Below are 18,828 nucleotides of genomic sequence, written 5' to 3'. Positions count from 1 at the left end.
TCCCCTCCCCTCCCTCCCCCCCTCCCTCCCTCCCTCCCTCCCCTCCCTCCCTCCTCCCTCTCCCTCTCCTCTCCTCTCCTCTCCTCTCCTCTCCTCTCCTCTCCTCTCCTCTCCTCCTGTCCCTCTACTCTCCTGTTCATCAGTAAACAGTAGGCCAGATGTCATAGATGGATACAGGGGGTGGATGGTGTTTGAAGGCCAAACACAGAGAGCTAATTGAATACTGTGTCTCAGTGCCATTGAATAGCTAGGATCCCCCTTGACTGTGTATCTGCTCTATGACACACACACATGCAAGCGCACACACACAGACACACACACACACAGTAAAGCATGGGAGCGAGAGCATTACATTATATTTGACAGACACAGAGGTTAGGAACCCATTGACGATTCTCTTTACACGGTGTGTGTGACTGTGATTAAAGCAAGACTGTTTCTCACCCAGTCTAAAGTATCGTTTTCTGGTTTTCATTAGTCACACATGCTTCTAATCCTCTGTCTGTCTTTCTGTCTGTCTGTCTTTCTGTCTGTAGTCATGTGGGAGACACACAGCACCGTGCCAGCTCTGTAATGTGATAATAAGGCGCTGAAAGCTCCTGTAATGTCCTTCATATCCCTCTACTCACACCCAATGGACAGCATGCTTTCAGTTGACTGGTTTCTCTCTCTCTCTCGCTCTCTCTCGCTCTCTCTCGCTCTCTCTCTCTCTCTCTCTCTCTCTCGCTCTCTCTCTGCTCTCTCTCTCTAGGGTAATTTAGTCTGGGTGCTGATGAGATGCGTCTGTGAGCCAACAGGATGTGGTCATGATGAGTGTGGACTGAGATTCAGATTTCTACAGATACAGATCTTTTACTGGCAGAGAATTGAGAAAAGATGGGTGTTTGCACTATTACAGTAGGAACTGAAGACACACATAAATACACACACACACACACACACAGTGGGAGGTGACTGAGGCTTATTGAGGCTTCATTAAAGGAACAGGAAGAGAATTTAAGCCCAGGGACAAACACACTGTCCTATTACAGCCTGACTAACATGTACCTTTCACACCGCCGCTCAAAGTGTGTGTGTACAGTAGAGCTCCATCAGGCTGAACGCCCACATCACCATTTCAGAGAATGAAAGGGAATCCTTGCAAACAGTTCAACTCTTATTACTGACATAAAAGCACACTAGAACAGTGTTTAAGTGGTTGACTCCAGTCTCAGGGGCCAACAGGAATGCACATTTTTTAATCAGGTGTGTTAGTGCTAGGCTAGGACAAAAAAGTGCAATGCTTTGGACAGCAGTTGAGAAACACAACAGGAGGCTATTCATTTATTTTCATTTACTTGACTTACCCATACGTCATTAGTCATTAATCATCAGTAGTGACTGGCTGGACATGGCTGGCAGAGCTGACGCTTGCCTGTGGAAGACAGTATGGGACATCCACTCTTTCACACCCCTCTGTCACCGTGGCCCCCCACGCACAGACACTTACTGCATTCAGTAACCCACGGTGGAGACATACTGCTACTTGCTGTCCATTCTCTAAGACCCTGAGGACTAAGAGCAGGCTCTGTCAGTGGAGGGGTGGACACATGGCGGTGTGCACGTACACAGGCACACACACACACACTCTCTGGAGACCACAAAGTGAATAAGTCAAGTGGGGGTGGGGGGTTGAGGACAGGTGTCAGAACTGCCCTGGAAGAACAGTGTCATGTTCTTGCTCTAAGGACTCCTGACATATGTGTATGTGTGTGTTTGTGTCTGAATGTGTGTGTGTATGTGTGAGGTGATGACGTCCAGTGATGGCCTATTGTGGAAGCCCCTGACTCAGCAGCTGACCCACAGTGTGTGTCGGGCCAGGTGGCTTGGAGCAGCTAACACACACACACACAAACACACACATTCAGACACAAACACACACAAACACAACCCCCCACAGGATAATTGTTTCATATGTTTACTCCCTACTACTGTTAAGCAAGTTTTTACTCCTCCATCTGTTATTCTCCACCCTTTTCTCACTTTCTTTCCCCCCTCTTTTTCTATTTATCCATCTCTCTATTCTCTTTCCCCTTTCTCTTTCTGTTTTGCCCCCCCCACCTCTGCCCTCCTCTCCTCCCTCTGACTCCTCCCAGTAGTAGATATAAATCAGGTCCATGCTGTGTGGTGCTGTTCGGAGCTCATAACCCAGGGTTTTCTCTGTACGTCTGTCTGTCTGTCTCTCCGTCTGTCTGACTGCAGTGATTATTCCCTCTTTAAACGGCCACTCACAGAGAAAGGTAAGGAACCTTCCAATCCTCCAGCCTTAGCACCTTTTTCATAATTTCAGATGACAAGCATGGATGAATATCCTGATTATTACAGTGGATAAATGCTGTAAAGAATTAAGCTTTTTAGATGCATGTAAAACAAAAAATGTCTGCTTAAGTTCAAGGCAACATCTGATCTGATGGTACACATTTTGGCACTTGGTTTGTGTGTCTGTACATGCAATATGTTTGTATTTTTCTATGTTGACAGGTTGACTGCCATTGAGTGTATTCTGGAGTTATCAGAAACAGAGTTGTATATGTCCGAAGCCTTTGTATATAAGTTGTGTTCCTTGTGGTTGATTTTTGTTGCTCTGTGGGGAAAAGTATTTCCCCAGTGTATTCTTCATATCATGGATTGGTTTTACATGTTTGTATTTAGTCCAGTAAGATCTAGGTCTTCCTTGGTAATTGAATGAAACTAAATTGTTTTAGGGTAGCACAAATCCCCTTTGGTCCACTTACATTTTAGTTAGGTTGTTCTTGGATGTAATTGGGTCTCTTGGATTTTTGGATTGAATGGGAATGGGAAGGCCAAATAGAGTAGTTGAACCATTATGGCTTGGTTTTCTTTGTAAAGCTGAACTGTCTTTAAGTGGTGTCTTTGTTCACATTGGCTGCTTCACTAGCAGAGGTCACTGAGATGTCTGTGGTGCATTTTAAGTTTAATTCAAATATGCTTTGTTGGCATACAGTACATGTTACAGACGGAGGATGTTGCCAATGCTTTGAACAGTGAAGAAGAAACTTGCCATTATGAATGCATTTTCAATCAGAGAAACATTCAATAACTAAACGATCAATTAATCCCAATTAATGTGTCTAATGGTGGCCATGCTTGGCTGCAATCAGACCGGTAGAGCATAGTAGTATTGCTGGACAGGGTGTGGGCCAGGGAAGCCTGGGCAGCGGGTAGCTCGTTTCCCGGGCTATGTAGTGAGAGTGCCCCCTAGTGGGGTGGGTTTGTCCAGTTCTCCTCTTCTGAGAAAAGTTTCCATCCCCAGGGAAATGGAATGTGTGTATCCGTGAGAGAATGCTTGTTTAGAAAGCATGTGTGTTTGTGTTTGCACACTTTTGTTTGTTTGTGTGTGTGTGTGTGTGTGTGTGTGTGTGTGTGTGTGTGTGTGTGTGTGTGTGTGTGTGTGTGTGTGTGTGTGTGTGTGTGTGTGTGTGCATATGCAGGAGGGTGTGAGTGTGTGTGCACGTCTGTAAGTGTGCATGCATCTGTGTGCGTGTGTGCGAGTGTACTGTACGTGCCTGTGTGTGTGTGAGTGTGTAGGCCGTGAGATGTGTGTGTGGCAGAGGAATGAAGCTGTCAGGTCTGTGTGATGGGGGCAGGAGCAGCAATTTGGTGAGAAAAGAGCCCAGAGCAAACTGTCACTGGCTGACAGGAGTTATTTCTCCCTGGAATATTTACAGCTCATTGGCTAAGTGATGTTCTCTCCCTGGAGTAATGACAGCTCATTGGCTAATTGATGTTCTCTCCATGGAGTAATGACAGCTCATTGACTAAGTGATGTTCTCTCCCTGGAATAATGACAGCTCATTGGTTAGATAGTGTTCTCTCACTGGAAAGCTCATTGTTGCATTGGTCTGTCAATCAAAGTGAATGTTAATTTATGGTCTTATTCTGTGAGGCATGGACATTACTGTTGATGCTGATATCTGGTTGAAATACAGGTTATTCAAAGTGCCTCTATGGATGTGCAAGGATTTAGACCAGGCAATCTTATCCTACAAGGTCCAGTGTGGGTGCTGGCTTTTGCTCCCACCATGCAGTAGCTCCCCTGATCAAAACATAAATTAGAGACAGATTAGTTGATTAGTAGTATCAGATGTGTTACTGCCAGAGGTGGGACCAAGTCACTATTATAAGGTCAGAGTCTCAAGTCGAGTCCCAAATAGAACAGGTCAAGACTCGAGTCAAATCCCAGTTGTGCATTCTAAGAGCAAGTCGAGTCAAGTCACAAGTTTTCAAGTCATGTCTCAAGTCAAGTAAAAAAGTCAAGTAAAGTAAGTCAAGTCAAGTAAAAAATCTAGACATGCAACGACTTGTTCAACTACAACTCTTTGTCTATTTATTGAGGAACCAGACAGTCCTTTTCATTATTTTGTCTACAACACTATGTCATTATAAAATAGGGACCTTGTAGCAGTCATAATGGCATGAAATCAGCAGAAGGCAAGGCAGGTCGACGTGCTCAGAGTGTAGATTTATTTATAGGTCTTGGTGATCCAATGGTGAAAGCACCATATCATACAAAAAGTAGATTGATCAAATATACACGGGCAATAGCCCAAAAGAAATAGCCTCTGTATCAGGCTTAACCTGTCGTATCTGAACGGACACAGTTAGAGGGCAAGACTGTACAGCCTCCCCTTGAGAAACCAAATTGAAACTGTCTAACAGGAGCTCAAACAGGTAGGTCTACATAATACAAGCACTTGGCCCCCAGGACCATACAATTACCCAATTGGCAATTACAACCAATAAACTGGTTCTATAATGTAAAAGGCAATTTCCACATCCATTGGTAAATTCATCTTAATCAGACTTAATGATTATAAATGATATTTCAACACCATGCATACATGGAACAATCATTTTCTCTTCTTCAAAGTTCTGACTCCAAAGCGTGGAGCGTAGGCCATGAAGCCTATTTCTATGCACACTGAGGCGCGAGCACTCCTATTATGCACAACTAGAATGATAGAGACATAGGACACAGACACACGGAACTCTGACATAACCTGGGAAATATGAACAAAGGAAAACATACATTGAATTAAATAAACAGAATTTCTACCTCATGAGTCTTGTGAACGTTCATGTGCACAATAAACATCACGCCACTCAGAGGGTAAGAAATGGTTGGCTAAATGAAAATGTATCGTAGGCCTATCAAACATGAAACCTAAATATCTAAGTGTTGCAATAAACGGTACAGGAATGGAATTATGAAACACTAGCAATTATTGAAGTACTAGATGGAATGTAGATTTACCACATAGGGCCTCTGCAGTTAAATGTGTGAAAGCAAGAGCAAACATTTCAACAAGAGGGCACTCTCCACTACGCCCATGGTGCGTCTTCGCCACAGTAATAATTAATTTTAAAAAAAATCTAAATGCAAGCTTCATAAGTAAATGATCGATTTCAAGCAATTGTTACATTTCAAAATACCAGTAGGCCTATGCTAGTCATTGTTACCCCACTGCTGATGAGCTTGCAAAGTAAACTTTGGAGCTGCATATTTATTTATTATGGCAATCCTCTTCCTATAATTTGACGTTTACGCTGCACCCGATCCTATACAGTTGAAGTCGGAAGTTTGCAAACACCTTAGCCAAATACATTTAAACTCAGTTTTTTCACAATTCCTGACATTTACACTACCCTTCAAAAGTTTGGCGTCACTTAGAAATGTCCTTGTTTTCTAAAGAAAAGCATTTTTTTTGTCCATTAAAATAACATCAAATTGATCAGAAATACAGTGTAGACATTGTTTAATGTTGTAAATGGCTATTGTAGCTGGAAACGGCTGATCTTTAATGGAATATCTACATAGGCGTACAGAGGCCCATTATCAGCAACCATCAGTCCTGTGTTCCAATGGCACGTTGTGTTTACTAATCCAAGTTTATCATTTTAAAAGGCTAATTGATAATTAGAAAACCTAGTTGCAATTATGTTAGCACAGCTGAAAACTGTTGTGCTGATTAAAGAAGCAATAAAACTGGCCTTCTTGAGACTAGTTGAGTATCTGGAGCATCAGCAATTGTGGGTTCGATGACAGGCTCAAAATGGCCAGAAACAAATAACTTTAATCTGAAACTCGTCAGTCTATTCTTGTTCTGAGAAATGAATGCTATTCCATGCGAGAAATTGCCAAGAAACTGAAGATCTCGCACAACGCTGTGTACTACTCCCTTCACAGAACAGCGCAAACTGGCTCAGAATAGAAAGAGGAGTGGGATGCCCCGGTGAACAACTGAGCAAGAGGACAAATACATTAGAGTGTCTAGTTTGAGAAACAGACGCCTCACAGGTCCTCAACTGGCAGCTTCATTAAATAGTACCCACAAAACACCAGTCTCAACGTCAACATTGAAGAGGCGACTCCAGGATGCTGACCTTCTAGGCAGAGTTGCAAAGAAAAAGTAATATCTCAGACTGGCCAATAAAAAGAAAATATTAAGATGGGTAGTCTGAGATATGGTCATTGTCCATTTGGAAGACCCATTTGCGACCAAGCTTTAACTTCCTGACTGATGTCTTGAGATGTTGCAAATATATCCACATAATTTTCCTTCCTCATGATGCCATCTATTTTGTGAAGTGCACCAGTCCCTCCTGCAGCAAAGCACCCCCACAGCATGATGCTGCCACCCCCGTGCTTCACGGTTGGGATGGTGTTCTTCGGCTTGCAACCAACCCCCTTTTTCCTCCAAGCATAACGATAGTCATTATGGCAAAACAGTTCTATTTTTGTTTCATCAGACCAGAGGACATTTCTCCCAAAAAATATTTGTCCCCATATGCAGCTGCAAACCGTAGTCTGGCTTTTTTATGTCAGTTTTGGAGCAGTGGCTTCTTCCTTGCTGAGCGGCCTTTCAGGTTATGTCGATATAGGACTCGTTTTACTGTGGATATAGATACTTTTCTACCTGTTTCCTCCAGCATCTTCACAAGGTCCTTTGCTCTTAATTCTGCGATTGATTTGCACTTTTCGCACAAAAGTACGTTAATCTCTAGGAGACAGAATGCATCTCCTTCCTGAGCGGTATGACGGCTGCGTGGTCACATGGTGTTTATACTTGCGTACTATTGTTTGTACAGATGAACGTGGTACCTTCAGGTGTTTGGAAATTGCTCCCAAGGATGAACCAGACTTGTGGAGGCCTACAATGTTTGTTCTGAGGTCTTGGCTGATTTATTTTGATTTTCCCATGACGTCAAGCAAAGAGGCACTGCGTTTGAAGGTAGGCCTTGAAATACATTCACAGGTACACCTCCAATTGACTCAAATAATGTCAATTAGCCTATCAGAAGCTTCTAATGCCATGACATCATTTTCTGGAATTTTCCAAGCTGTTTAAAGGCACAGTCAACTTAGTGTATGTCAACTTCTGACCCACTGGAATTGTGATACAGTTAATTATAAATGAAATAATCTGTCTGTAAACAATTGTTGGAAAAATTACTTGTGTCATGCACAAAGTAGATGTCCTAACCGACTTGCCAAAACTATAGTTTGTTAACAAGAAATGTGTGGAGTGGTTGAAAAACAAGTTTTAATGACTCCAACCTAAGTGTATGTAAACTTCCGACTTCAACTGTAGATGTACAGCAAATCAGCAATCTGGTCACTAGCTCACCACCCAACCTGTATTGATTGACAGTTTGGTGGTCCAATCAGAGTGCTGAGTGTGCATTTCACTAGCCAATCCGTTGCAGGTTTTCTTGCAAGGGCGATGCTGCGGCTACTGTCTCTGGATGCGTGTAGAGTAATCCACGTAGACTGTGCCACAAAATGTGTGTCAAAACATTACAAAACCTGGCCAGATAAATTCAAGTCATTAATTTCAAGTCAAAGTCGAGTCCCGAGTCTTCAGGCTCCAAGTCCAAGTCAAGTTTCAAGTTATTTTATTTTCTATTAAGTCGAGTCTCAAGTCATCAAATGTGTGACTCCAGTCAGACGCTGAGTCTAAGTCATGTGACTCGAGTCCACAACTCTGGTTACTGCTTGGCTGGAGCAAAATTGTTTAGATTCAGCTTGTACAGTCACAAGCACACAATGGCTTTATTGTGTAAATGAACAAACAGCTGGGAAAACATGTTCCACTTTGACCAGACATATGGCCGGAGAGCTGTCTAGTCTAATTGGTAGTGTCGCTGGGGCATCACAAGCTTTTTACAGGACCTTATTCAGTGCTCAAAACGTTCTGAGATTTGCAGATATAGAAATATCACAGAAAACTGTGGGCTAACTGTAACTGATTGGTGTCAGTTACGTTGATGTTTATATCATAAGGAGGATGGGTGTCATCGTGATTGTTGTTGGCAGTCTATTCAGGTCTGTGGAAATCAGATAATCTGTGTAGGGCCTTGTCTTCCAATGTCCTTCGCATAAACTTCGCCTTAACTCACAGATCTAGTATCAGCTTACCCTCCCCAAATCCTAACCTTCACTATCAGAAAGGAAACATGCTAAACTGACCTTAGATCAGTCTCTGTGTATCTTAGAGAGTGGTGGAACATGGTGAAACATGGTGAAGATTCACATACACATGATAAATGGGTGGTTGAAAGCACGGGAGCACGGGTTGGTGTGTGTGTGTGTGTGTGTGTGTGTGTGTGTGTGTGTGTGTGTGTGTGTGTGTGTGTGTGTGTGTGTGTGTGTGACTTGAACCCATTTAATGCTATTTGATGGTGTGACTGCTTAATCCACTGCCTTTTTAGAGACCTGAATCTCTGACTAAAAGCGGTTCTCAACAATCAACCATTTTCCCCTCCTCTTTTGGACAGGGCGTATTTTCCACAGCTCCTCTCATTCTGAATTCCTCTCTACTTAGTTCTGCACAAGGCCAGTTCCTCTCCTCTAGCTCACACACAGACACAAGCCTGAATGCTCACACACAGACACCTTTCTGTGCGAACATACACTGAGTATACAAAACATTACATCTTTCTATGACATAGATTGACCAGGTGAATCCAGGTGAAAGCTATGATCCCTTATTGATGTCACTTGTTAAATCCACTTCACTCCGTGTAGATGAAGGGGAGGAGACAGGTTAAAGAAGGATTTTTAAGCCTAGAGACAATTGAGACAATGATTGTGTATGTGTGCCATTCAGAGGGTGAATAGGCAAGACAAAAGATTTAAGGGCCTTTGAACGGGGTAGGCTAGTAGGTGCCAGGCGCACCGGTTTGTTTAAAGAATTGCAACGCTGCTGGGTTTTTCATGCTCAATAGTTTCCCGTGTGTATCAAGAATGGTCCACCACCCAAAGGACATCCAGCCAACTTGACACAACTGTGGGACGCATTGGAGTCAACATGGGCCAGCATCCATGTGGAACGTTTTGACACCTTGTAAAGTCCATGCCCTGATGAATTGAGGCTGTTCTGAGGGCAAAAGGGGGTTTGGTATACTCAGTGTATACAGTGCATTCGGAAAGTATTCAGACCCCTTGACTTTTTCCACATTTTCTTACATTACAGCCTTATTCTAAAATGGATTAAATACATGTTTTCCTCATCAATATACACACAATACCCCATAATGACAAAGCGAAAACAGTATTTTATAATTTTATAACTTGATTAGAGTCCACATGCGGTAAATTCAATTAATTGGACATGATTTGGAAGGGCGAACACCTGTCTATATAAGGTCCCAGAGTTGACAGTGCATGTCAGAGCAAAAACCAAGCCATGAGGTCGAAGGAATTGTCCATAGAGCTCCGAGACAGGATTGTGTCGAGGCACAGATCTGGGGAAGGGTACCAAACAATTTCTGCAGCATTGTAGGTCCCGAAGAACACAATGGCCTCCATCATTCTTAAATGGAAGAAGTTTGGAACCACCAAGACTCTTCCTAGTGCTGGCCGCCCGGCCAAACTGAGCAATCGGGGGAGAAGGGCCTTGGTCAGGCAGGTGACCAAGAACCCGATGGTCACTCTGACAGAGCTCTAGAGTTCCTCTGTGGAGATGGCAGAACCGTCCAGTAGGACAACCATCTCTGCAGCACTCCACCAATAAGGCCTTTATGGTAGAGTGGCCAGATGGAAGCCACTTCTCAATAAAAGGCACATGACAGCCCGCTTGGAGTTTGCCAAAAGGCACCTAAAGGACTCTCAGACCATGGGAAACAAGATTCTCTGGTCTGATGAAACCCAGATTTAACTCTTTAGTCTGGAAGAAACCTGACACCATCCCTACGGTGAAGCATGGTGGTGGCAGCATCATGCTGTGGGGGTGTTTTTCAGCGGCAGGGACTGGGAGACTAGTCAGGATCGAGGCAAAGATGAACGGAGAAAAGTACAGAGAAATCCTTGATGAAAACCTGCTCCAGAGCGCTCATGGCCTCAGACTGGGGTGAAGGTTCACCTCCTAATAGGATAACAACCCTAAGCACACAGCCAAGACAACGCAGTAGTGGCTTCGGGACAAGTCTCTGAATGTCCTTGAGTGGCCCAGCCAGAACCCGGACTTGAACCCAATCTCTGGAGAGACCTGAAAATAGCTGTGCAGCGATGCTCCCCTTCCAACCTGACAGAGCTTGAGAGGATCTGCAGAGAAGAATGGGAGAAACTCCCCAAATACAGGTGAGCCAAGGTTGTAGCTTCATACCCCAAAAGACTCTAGGCTGTAAACGCTGCCAAAGGTGCTTCAATAAAGTACTGAGTAAAGGGTCTGAATACTTATGTAAATGTTATATTTCAGTTTATAATTTTTTATACATTTGCAAAAGTTTCTAAAAACCTGTTTTCGCTTTGTCATTATGGGGTATTGTGTGTAGATTGATAAGGGAAAAAAACAATGTAATCCATTTTAGAATAAGGCTGAAACGTAACAAAATGTGGAAAAGGTCAAGGGGTCTGAATACTTTCCAAATGCACTTTATACCCACCTATACTTTAACAAATCAACTAAAAACACATTGTAGCGTACCATGAGAACCTCAAACAGAGATTCCTCTTCTACTTCCCTCCAAGTGGACATAGGAGGTATCCGGCGTCCGGCGTCCGGATACTAGGTTCGGTTTGCTCCTAGCAGAACTCAGCTAGGTTAAGCGAACATCTGTGCCTCAAATGCTCCCTTAAAAAGACATTAGCTTGAATAACGAGCAATATTACTGTTTGTCACTCTTGAAACACCGTACGCAACAACATACAGTAACACTTCCTCAAAATAGTCAGAATCAATCTAAGATAAATCAAGAAATCTGCCATTAATTGTAACGTTTTGCCGAGGAGGTCTTAGTCACGCAATTTTACATCTAACTAAGATGTTTGGTGCAGTATTTCTCAGGTGGAAAAATGTGCATGAAAACTAGTCGTCTGTCATTAAATGACAAAAAACACTTTATTGAAGAATCCCTACTGTTGACCAATCACAGACGAAGGGGCATAGACTTCGGCTACCGAACACTGGCTTGCCTCAAGAAAATAATTTATGTGCACGAACAGTCCAAAGAAAACCGCTGCCGAACACCAAAACAAACAAAAACGACACAAAATGTTGTCATAATATATGCGTGAACTGTTTTGACCGGGAAGCATACGGTAAGCTTCAGAAAGGCAGAATAAGGACAGAAAGGTCAAAGAGGGTTCTAAGGTATTTGTACTGTATATGTGAGTGTCTTCAATGCATTGCGTAAAGAGCATGTTCCTGCAAACATAAACCTCTACTCTTGAGAGTTATTTAAACTGAAGGAATTCATTGCATTCAGGGAAGGAGAAAGTGAGAGAGAGAGAGAGAGACAAAGGGAGTGAGAGAATCAGTAAACATAGTTTGGTTGTTTAGTTTAGCTCTGTCTAACTGGGCCTGTGTGTGTGTGTTTAACTATTCTTGTGGGGACCAGAAGATTACGTTAAGGGTTAGCGTTAGGAGCTAGGGTTAGTTTTAGGGTTAGGGCTTGGAGCTAGGGTTAGGTTTAGGGTTAGGGTTAGAGAGAGAGAGAGAGAGAGAGAGAGAGAGAGAGAGAGAGAGAGAGAGAGAGAGAGAGAGAGAGAGAGAGAGAGAGAGAGAGAGACCGCCCAGTGGTTGTCTGGACATGCTCAGTAGGCTTGGACAGTTCTTCCTTGGTTAGTGGGAATGCTTTCAACAACCAGTAGGATCACACAGTGTTGTCAGAGTGATTGATGCTACGTGCCTATTGCCTGTACGCATACACATACGTCTCTGTGCGTCAGAACCTCTGTCTCTCCCTTTCATTACCTCACATTCCTTTGTGAGTGTGTGCGTGTGCGTGTGGACATTTATAAAAGGAGAATGCACCACACAGACATACAAACACACACACACACACACACACACACACACATATCCAGGAAACCAGACCCAGGTGTATTTCCATGAGTAAGACATCATACTGTGGGCAGCCACACCTTTCTTTTCTCTCTCCTGCCTCCCTCCATCATGTCCCCCTCCTCTCTCTTTTTTTGGGGAACTGGGCCCTGACCCAATTTTTTGGGGAACTGGGCCCTGACCCATATTACCGGCGCAACATTTTTATCTTCCTTATAGCGGTTCGCCGGGACCGCATTTTACATTCATAAACCATGTCGTGGGCCATTCTAAAACTACTCGTGGGTCGACGTCGTTAACCATTTCTTAACACTTTGTTCATCTTATTATCTCATTGGCTAGCTAGCTAACAGCATCGTAACTTTACCAGTGTATCCAAACATTTGGGGGCACAGAAAGAAAGGAAAGGGGATAGCTTCATCAGGAGATCAGTGATCATAGCAATGAATGAATGACAGATCTCTTGCAAGTCACCATCAAAAACCTGACATTTTTAAAGAGACAGTGTACCATTTTCGATGTAATTCATCTCAATAGGAAAATAGTCCTTTTACACCATGGAGAAATCTAATATTCTACAAATTAACTTGACATTTCAATGACAGGTATTCGTATCAAATTTGAGCTTTATAATAAACAGATGTATTTACAGTGTTAAATATTCGTTTCTAGGGCACAACATGTGTTTCAAACGAAGCTAGAATTCATAAAATCTCACTACAGGCTATATCTCAATTAAGTAGAAAATATGTATTTTCTGGTGTTCCTACATTTCATGTGGTGCTCCTAACTCTTTTAAGTTTGGCGCACCAGTGCTACCAATTTTGTATTGTTATTTAGAGCCCTGCACACACGCTCGCACAGACACACACACAAGACAGCTTTGAAAAGCTTTGATTGTTTTTGAGTATGTCTGGGGCAAGAGGAGCAGCTGAAAGCTCTGTGGCGTGTGACCAACCACATGTGGTTAACGCTGCAGATGTTGGGTAACGTCAGGACCGCAGACATCCATGGTCACGCTCTCTCTGCCCTGTGGTCCAGTAGTGGCTGAAGTTGCATGTGACGATTGAATGAGAATTAGTGAGTGAGTGAGTGAATTTACAGTAATGAGCTACTACAACAGTAAAGTACATTATGCGTACCTGCATGACTACACTAACTATACATGACTACACTGTGTGTGTGTGTGTGTGTGTGTGTGTGTGTGTGTGTGTGTGTGTGTGTGTGTGTGTGTGTGTGTGTGTGTGTGTGTGTGTGTGTGTGTGTGTGTGTGTGTGTGTGTGTGTGTGTGCAAATAGTCCGGGTAGTCATGATTAGATGTTCAGGAGTCTTATGGCTTCTGGGTAGAAGCTGTTAAGAAGCCTTTTGGACCTAGACTTGGCACTCCGGTACCGCTTGCCGTGTGGTAGCAGAGAGAACAGTCTATGACTAGGGTGGCTGGAGTCTTTGACCATTTTTAGGGCCTTCCTCTGACACCGCCTGGTATAGAGGTCCTGGATGGCAGGAAGCTTGGCCCCAGTGATGTACTGGGCCATACGCACTACCCTCTGTAGTGCCTTGTGGTCAGAGGCTGAGCAGTTGCCATACCAGGCAGTGATGCAACCAGTCAGGATGCTCTCGATGATGCAGCTGTAGAACTTTTTGAGGATCTGAGGACCCATGCCAAATCTTTTCAGTCTCCTGAGGGGGAATAGGCTTTGTCGTGCCCTCTTCACAACTGTCTTGGTGTGTTTGGACCATGATACTTTGTTGGTGATGTGGACACCAAGGAACTTGAAGCTCTCAACCTGTTCCACTACAGCCCCATCGATGAGAATGGGGGCGTGCTCAGTCCTCTTTTTTTTTCCTGTAGTCCACAATCATCTCCTTTGTCTTGATCACGTTGAGGGAGAGGTTGTTATCCTGGCACCACACGGCCAGGTCTCTGACCTCCTCCCTATAGGTTGTCTCATTATTGTCGGTGATCAGGCCTACCACTGTTGTGTCGTCAGCAAACTTAATGATGGTGTTGGAGTCGTGCCTGGCCATGCAGTCATGGGTGAACAGGGAGTACAGGAGGGGACTGAGCACCCACCCCTGAGGGGGTCCAGTGTTGAAGATCAGCGTGGCAGATGTGTTGTTACCTACCCTTACCACCTAGGGGCAGCCCGTCAGGAAGTCCAGGATCCAGTTGCAGAGGGAGGTGTTTAGTCCCAGGGTTCTTAGCTTAGTGATGAGCTTTGAGGGCACTATGGTGTTGAACGCTGAGCTGTAGTCAATGAATAGCATTCTTACGTAGGTGTTCCTCTTGTCCAGGTGGGAAAGGGCAGTGTGGAGTGCAATAGAGATTGCATCATCTGTGGATCTGTTGGGGCAGTATGCAAATTGGAGTGGGTCTAGGGCTTCTGGGATAATGGTGTTGATGTGAGCCATGACCAGCCTTTCAAAGCACTTCATGGCTACAGACGTGAGTGCTACGGGTCAGTAGTTATTTAGGCAGGTTATCTTAGTGTTCTTTGGCACAGGGACTATGGTGGTCTGCTTGAAACTTGTTGGTATTACAGAGTCAGTCAGGGACATGTTGAAAATGTCAGTGAAGACACTTGCCAGTTGGTCAGCGCATGCTCTGAGTGCACGTCCTGGTAATCCGTCTGGCCCTGCGGCCTTGTGAATGTTGACCTGCTTTAAAGTCTTACTCACATCGGCTATGGAAAGCGTGATCACATAGTCATCCGGAACAGCTGATGCTCTCATGCATGCTTCAGTGTTGCTTGCCTCGAAGCGAGCGTAGAAGTGATTTAGCTCGTCTGTTAGGCTTGTGTCACTAGGCAGCTTGCGGCTGTGCTTCCCTTTGTAGTCTGTAATAGTTTGCAAGCCCTGCCACATCAGACGAGCGTCGGCGCCGGTGTAGTACGATTCAATCATAGTCCTGTGTTGACTCTTTGCCTGTTTGATTGTTTGTCGGAGGGCATAGCGGGATTTCTTATAAGCGTCCGGGTTAGAGTCCCGCTCCTTGAAAGCGGCAGCTCTACCCTTTAGCTCAGTGCGGATGTTGCCTGTAATCCATGGCTTCTGGTTGGGGTATGTACGTACGGTCACTATGGGGACGACATCATCGATGCACTTATTGATGAAGCCAGTGACTGATGTGGTGTACTCCTCAATGCCATCGGAAGAATCGCAGAACATATTCCAGTCTGTGCTAGCAAAACAGTCCTGTAGCTTAGCATCTGCGTCATCTGACCACTTCCTTATTAACCGAGTCACTGCTGCTTCCTGCTTTAGTTTTTGCTTATAAGCAGGAATCAGGAGGATAGAATTATGGTCAGATTTGCCAAATGGAGGGTGAGGGAGAGCTTTGTACACGTCTCTGTGTGTGGAGTAAAGGTGGTCTAGAGTTTTTTTTCCCTCTGGTTGCACATTTAACATGCTGGTAGAAATTAGGTAGAATGGATGTAAGTTTCCCTGCATTAAAGTCCCCGGCCACTAGGGGCACTGCCTCTGGATGAGTGTTTTCCTGTTTGCTTATGGCCTTATACAGCTTATTGAGTGCAATCTTAGTGCCTGCATCGGTTTGTGGTGGTAAATAGTGTGGTCTACTGCTTATCATGAGATACTCTACCTCAGGTGAGCAAAACCTCAAGACTTCCTAAGTATTAGATTTTATGCACCAGCTGTTGTTTACAATTATACACAGACTGCCACCCCTTGTCTTACCGGAGTCAGCCGTTCTATCCTGCCGATGTAGTGTATATCCCGCCAGCTGTATGTTATCCATGTTGTCGTTCAGCCACGACTCGGAGAAACATAAGATATTACAGTTTTTAATGTCCCGTTGGTAGGATATCCTTGATCATAGGTTGTACATTTTGTTTTCAAATGATTGTACGTTGGCTAATAGGATTGATGGAAGAGGCAGATTACTCGCTCGCTGTCGGATCCTTAAAGGCACCCTGACCTACGTCCATGATATCTCCGTCTCTTTCTCATGCGAATGACGGGGATTTGGGCCTTGTCGGGTGTCTGTAAAATATCCTTTGCGTCCGAAGGCTGGCACCTACCAGAATAAGTATTACCCATACATTTCCTGGAGATGCCATTCATTCATGAGTCACACTCAAGCTTCACCAGAGTGGTGTCTGTGAAAAACAACACGTCCAGCACAGTCTGACCGACTGTGTGTGTGTGTGTGTGTGTGTGTGTGTGTGTGTGTATGTGTGTGTGTGTGTGTGACCCTCTGTGAGGGTAAGGAGGATCTCATAAAGACTTGTCCAGCCTGAACCCACCATGGAGTCATTCAGACAGTGCCAAACTGAGGGGGCTGTGGGTAGGGCCCATGCCATCTTGTCTAATAACAAGCTAATAGCAGGTTAGTGTGACCAAACCATGTGGGAGTGAGTGTGGTGGAGAGGGGGTAACAGCTCTAACCCTAGTCTCACTGGGCCATCCTTCCAAATTGCGTCTCATTGACTCGACTTCATGAGCGAAGCCTGGATGTCTGAGGCTACTCGAACCCAATTAAAATGTATTTACATTCATTTCATAGAAGCAATCTGAAGGAGCTTATTCAGTGGATCCTTCAGCTAAAGACAATGCTAGTGAATGATGGGTCTCTTTCGTAGCGTATATGTTTTGGTATCAAGCTGCATCATGTATTGATAAGGCAAGGGTTGGTTGCCTGCCCTACACCTTACGCAATAGAGCAGGAGTTTCATGGTGTAGGTCTACATGTGTCTGACAGCTAACTCTGGGAACTCCTGTCCGATTTCTGTTGTTATGGTTACCCTTGTGGTATTTCCATCCAAACTCTGACTTGTCATGATGTCTCCATGACAACTCGTTAGGGCGTGTCTGACACTAAACAGAAATCATGTTCCGTATCTGGCATGTTGTCAAAATGTTTCCCATCTTCCACACACACGCACACACACACACACAGTTACAGACTGCTTATAATGTATAAATATGTATCACTTTGGGTAGTTTGAATGCTTTCTCAGTGTACACTCTAGCTGTCCTTGTACAGTTGATCCTTTGTCAGTATGATGCAATGAAAGATTAGTCGCTGCACACAGCATGCTTTTAGAAAGTCCGTGAAAGGTTGCACCTACTCCACAAAACCCCCAAAGACTTTCACGCTCTTAAGAACTTTTGTTGAATCTATTTACTCTCTGAGTTGCAATTTGAAGTGTGTGTGACAGTTAAACTGACCCTGTCAAATGTCTCAGCATCAAGGCATTTCTCCCAACCCCGGTCCTGGAAAGCAGTTTCAGCTTACTTACATGAATACTCACTCAAAATCACTCTGTATACAGGAGTCTGCTAAATGGCCAAAATGTGAATGTAACATAAAATACATCTGTGTCATTTACAATGGGACCCTGGCCAGGCATGGATGGCCAAAACTGAATATCTATAATCTGTCAGAAGATACCATTTCTGCTACAAAAGCAGCTATGAACAGAGCGTGTCCTTAATCCACCTGTCCATTCTATTGTATTACAGTCTAGACTTTTCTGTCTCCACCAAACTGGATCCATATGCTCACACACACACTCACACATGCATGCACTCACACGCACACACACACACAGCTTTATTTTCGTGAAATTTCAGGACTTTTAGGGGAGTAAAACTGTTTGACCATTAAAAATCATATTTTCCCTAACTCTGAACCTTAATCCTAAACCTACTGCTTAACCTTAACCCTAACCTTAACCTTAACCCTAACCCTAACTTTAACCCTAAAAACCCTAAATCTAACCCTAACCTTAACCCTAACCCTAACCTTAACCCCAAAACCCTAAACCTAACCCTTAAGCTTAAAATAGCATTTAAACCAATTCAGAACATCAAAAAAGTTATTGTTTTCCTACCTTGTCAGGACATTCGGGTGAATTGTTAGGACATTGGGGTCCTGATAATGTAGGAAAACAAGTACACACACACACACACACTGAACCAGCAGGACTGAATTAGGCTATTAAACTATAGCGCTAACACACCCATCCACCCACCACATCCTCTTCATACACCCATGTGTCTTGGTCTGCATTATGTTCCCCTCTTCTCTCGCTGGCTCTGCCTCTTTCGCTCTCTTCCCGTCTCATTTTCCCTCCATATGGATATGGAGCAGGAATTGTTAGAAAGCATTCCCTTGAGCTAGGACTGGTAGAGAGTGCTGGGACTGGTGTATAGAATGCCAGTTGCATATCATCCTGCATCCCACTGCTGGCTTGCCTCTGAAGGTAAGCATGGTTGGTCCTGGTCGGTCCCTGGATGAAAGACCAGATGCTGCTGGAAGTGGTGTTGGAGGGCCAGTAGGACGCACTCTTTCCTCTGGTAAAAAACAATAACATCCCAATGCCCCAGGGCAGTGATTGGTGACATTGCCCTGTGTAAGGTGCCGTCTTTCGGATGGGATGTTAAACAGGTGTCCTGACTCTCTGTCGTCACTAAAGATCCCATGATACTTATCGTAAGAGTAGGGGTGTTAACCCCA

At 44.2% G+C, this 18,828-nt stretch overlaps 1 protein-coding gene across 2 annotated transcripts in view; it reads left to right on the top strand.

Annotated features, from left to right (window-relative positions):
- The window catches only part of col8a1a (collagen, type VIII, alpha 1a), a 73,556-nt gene that overhangs the window by 41,273 nt on the left and 13,455 nt on the right, over positions 1-18,828 (top strand). Inside the window, exon 1 of one of the 2 annotated variants that reach the window (XM_041883145.2) lies at positions 2,188-2,279. The exons of the other annotated variant lie outside the window; for it this stretch is intronic. The gene's annotated coding sequence lies outside the window, so the exon portion shown is untranslated. Of the gene's footprint in view, positions 1-2,187; positions 2,280-18,828 lie in introns of those variants that run through there. 2 annotated transcript variants of the gene reach the window in all.

The sequence above is a fragment of the Coregonus clupeaformis genome, chromosome 40 (assembly GCF_020615455.1).
Source record: "Coregonus clupeaformis isolate EN_2021a chromosome 40, ASM2061545v1, whole genome shotgun sequence".
NCBI classification, from domain to species: Eukaryota; Metazoa; Chordata; class Actinopteri; order Salmoniformes; family Salmonidae; genus Coregonus; species Coregonus clupeaformis.
Note: the sequence above shows the minus strand (reverse complement) of the source record. Positions and strands in the feature narration are given on the sequence as shown.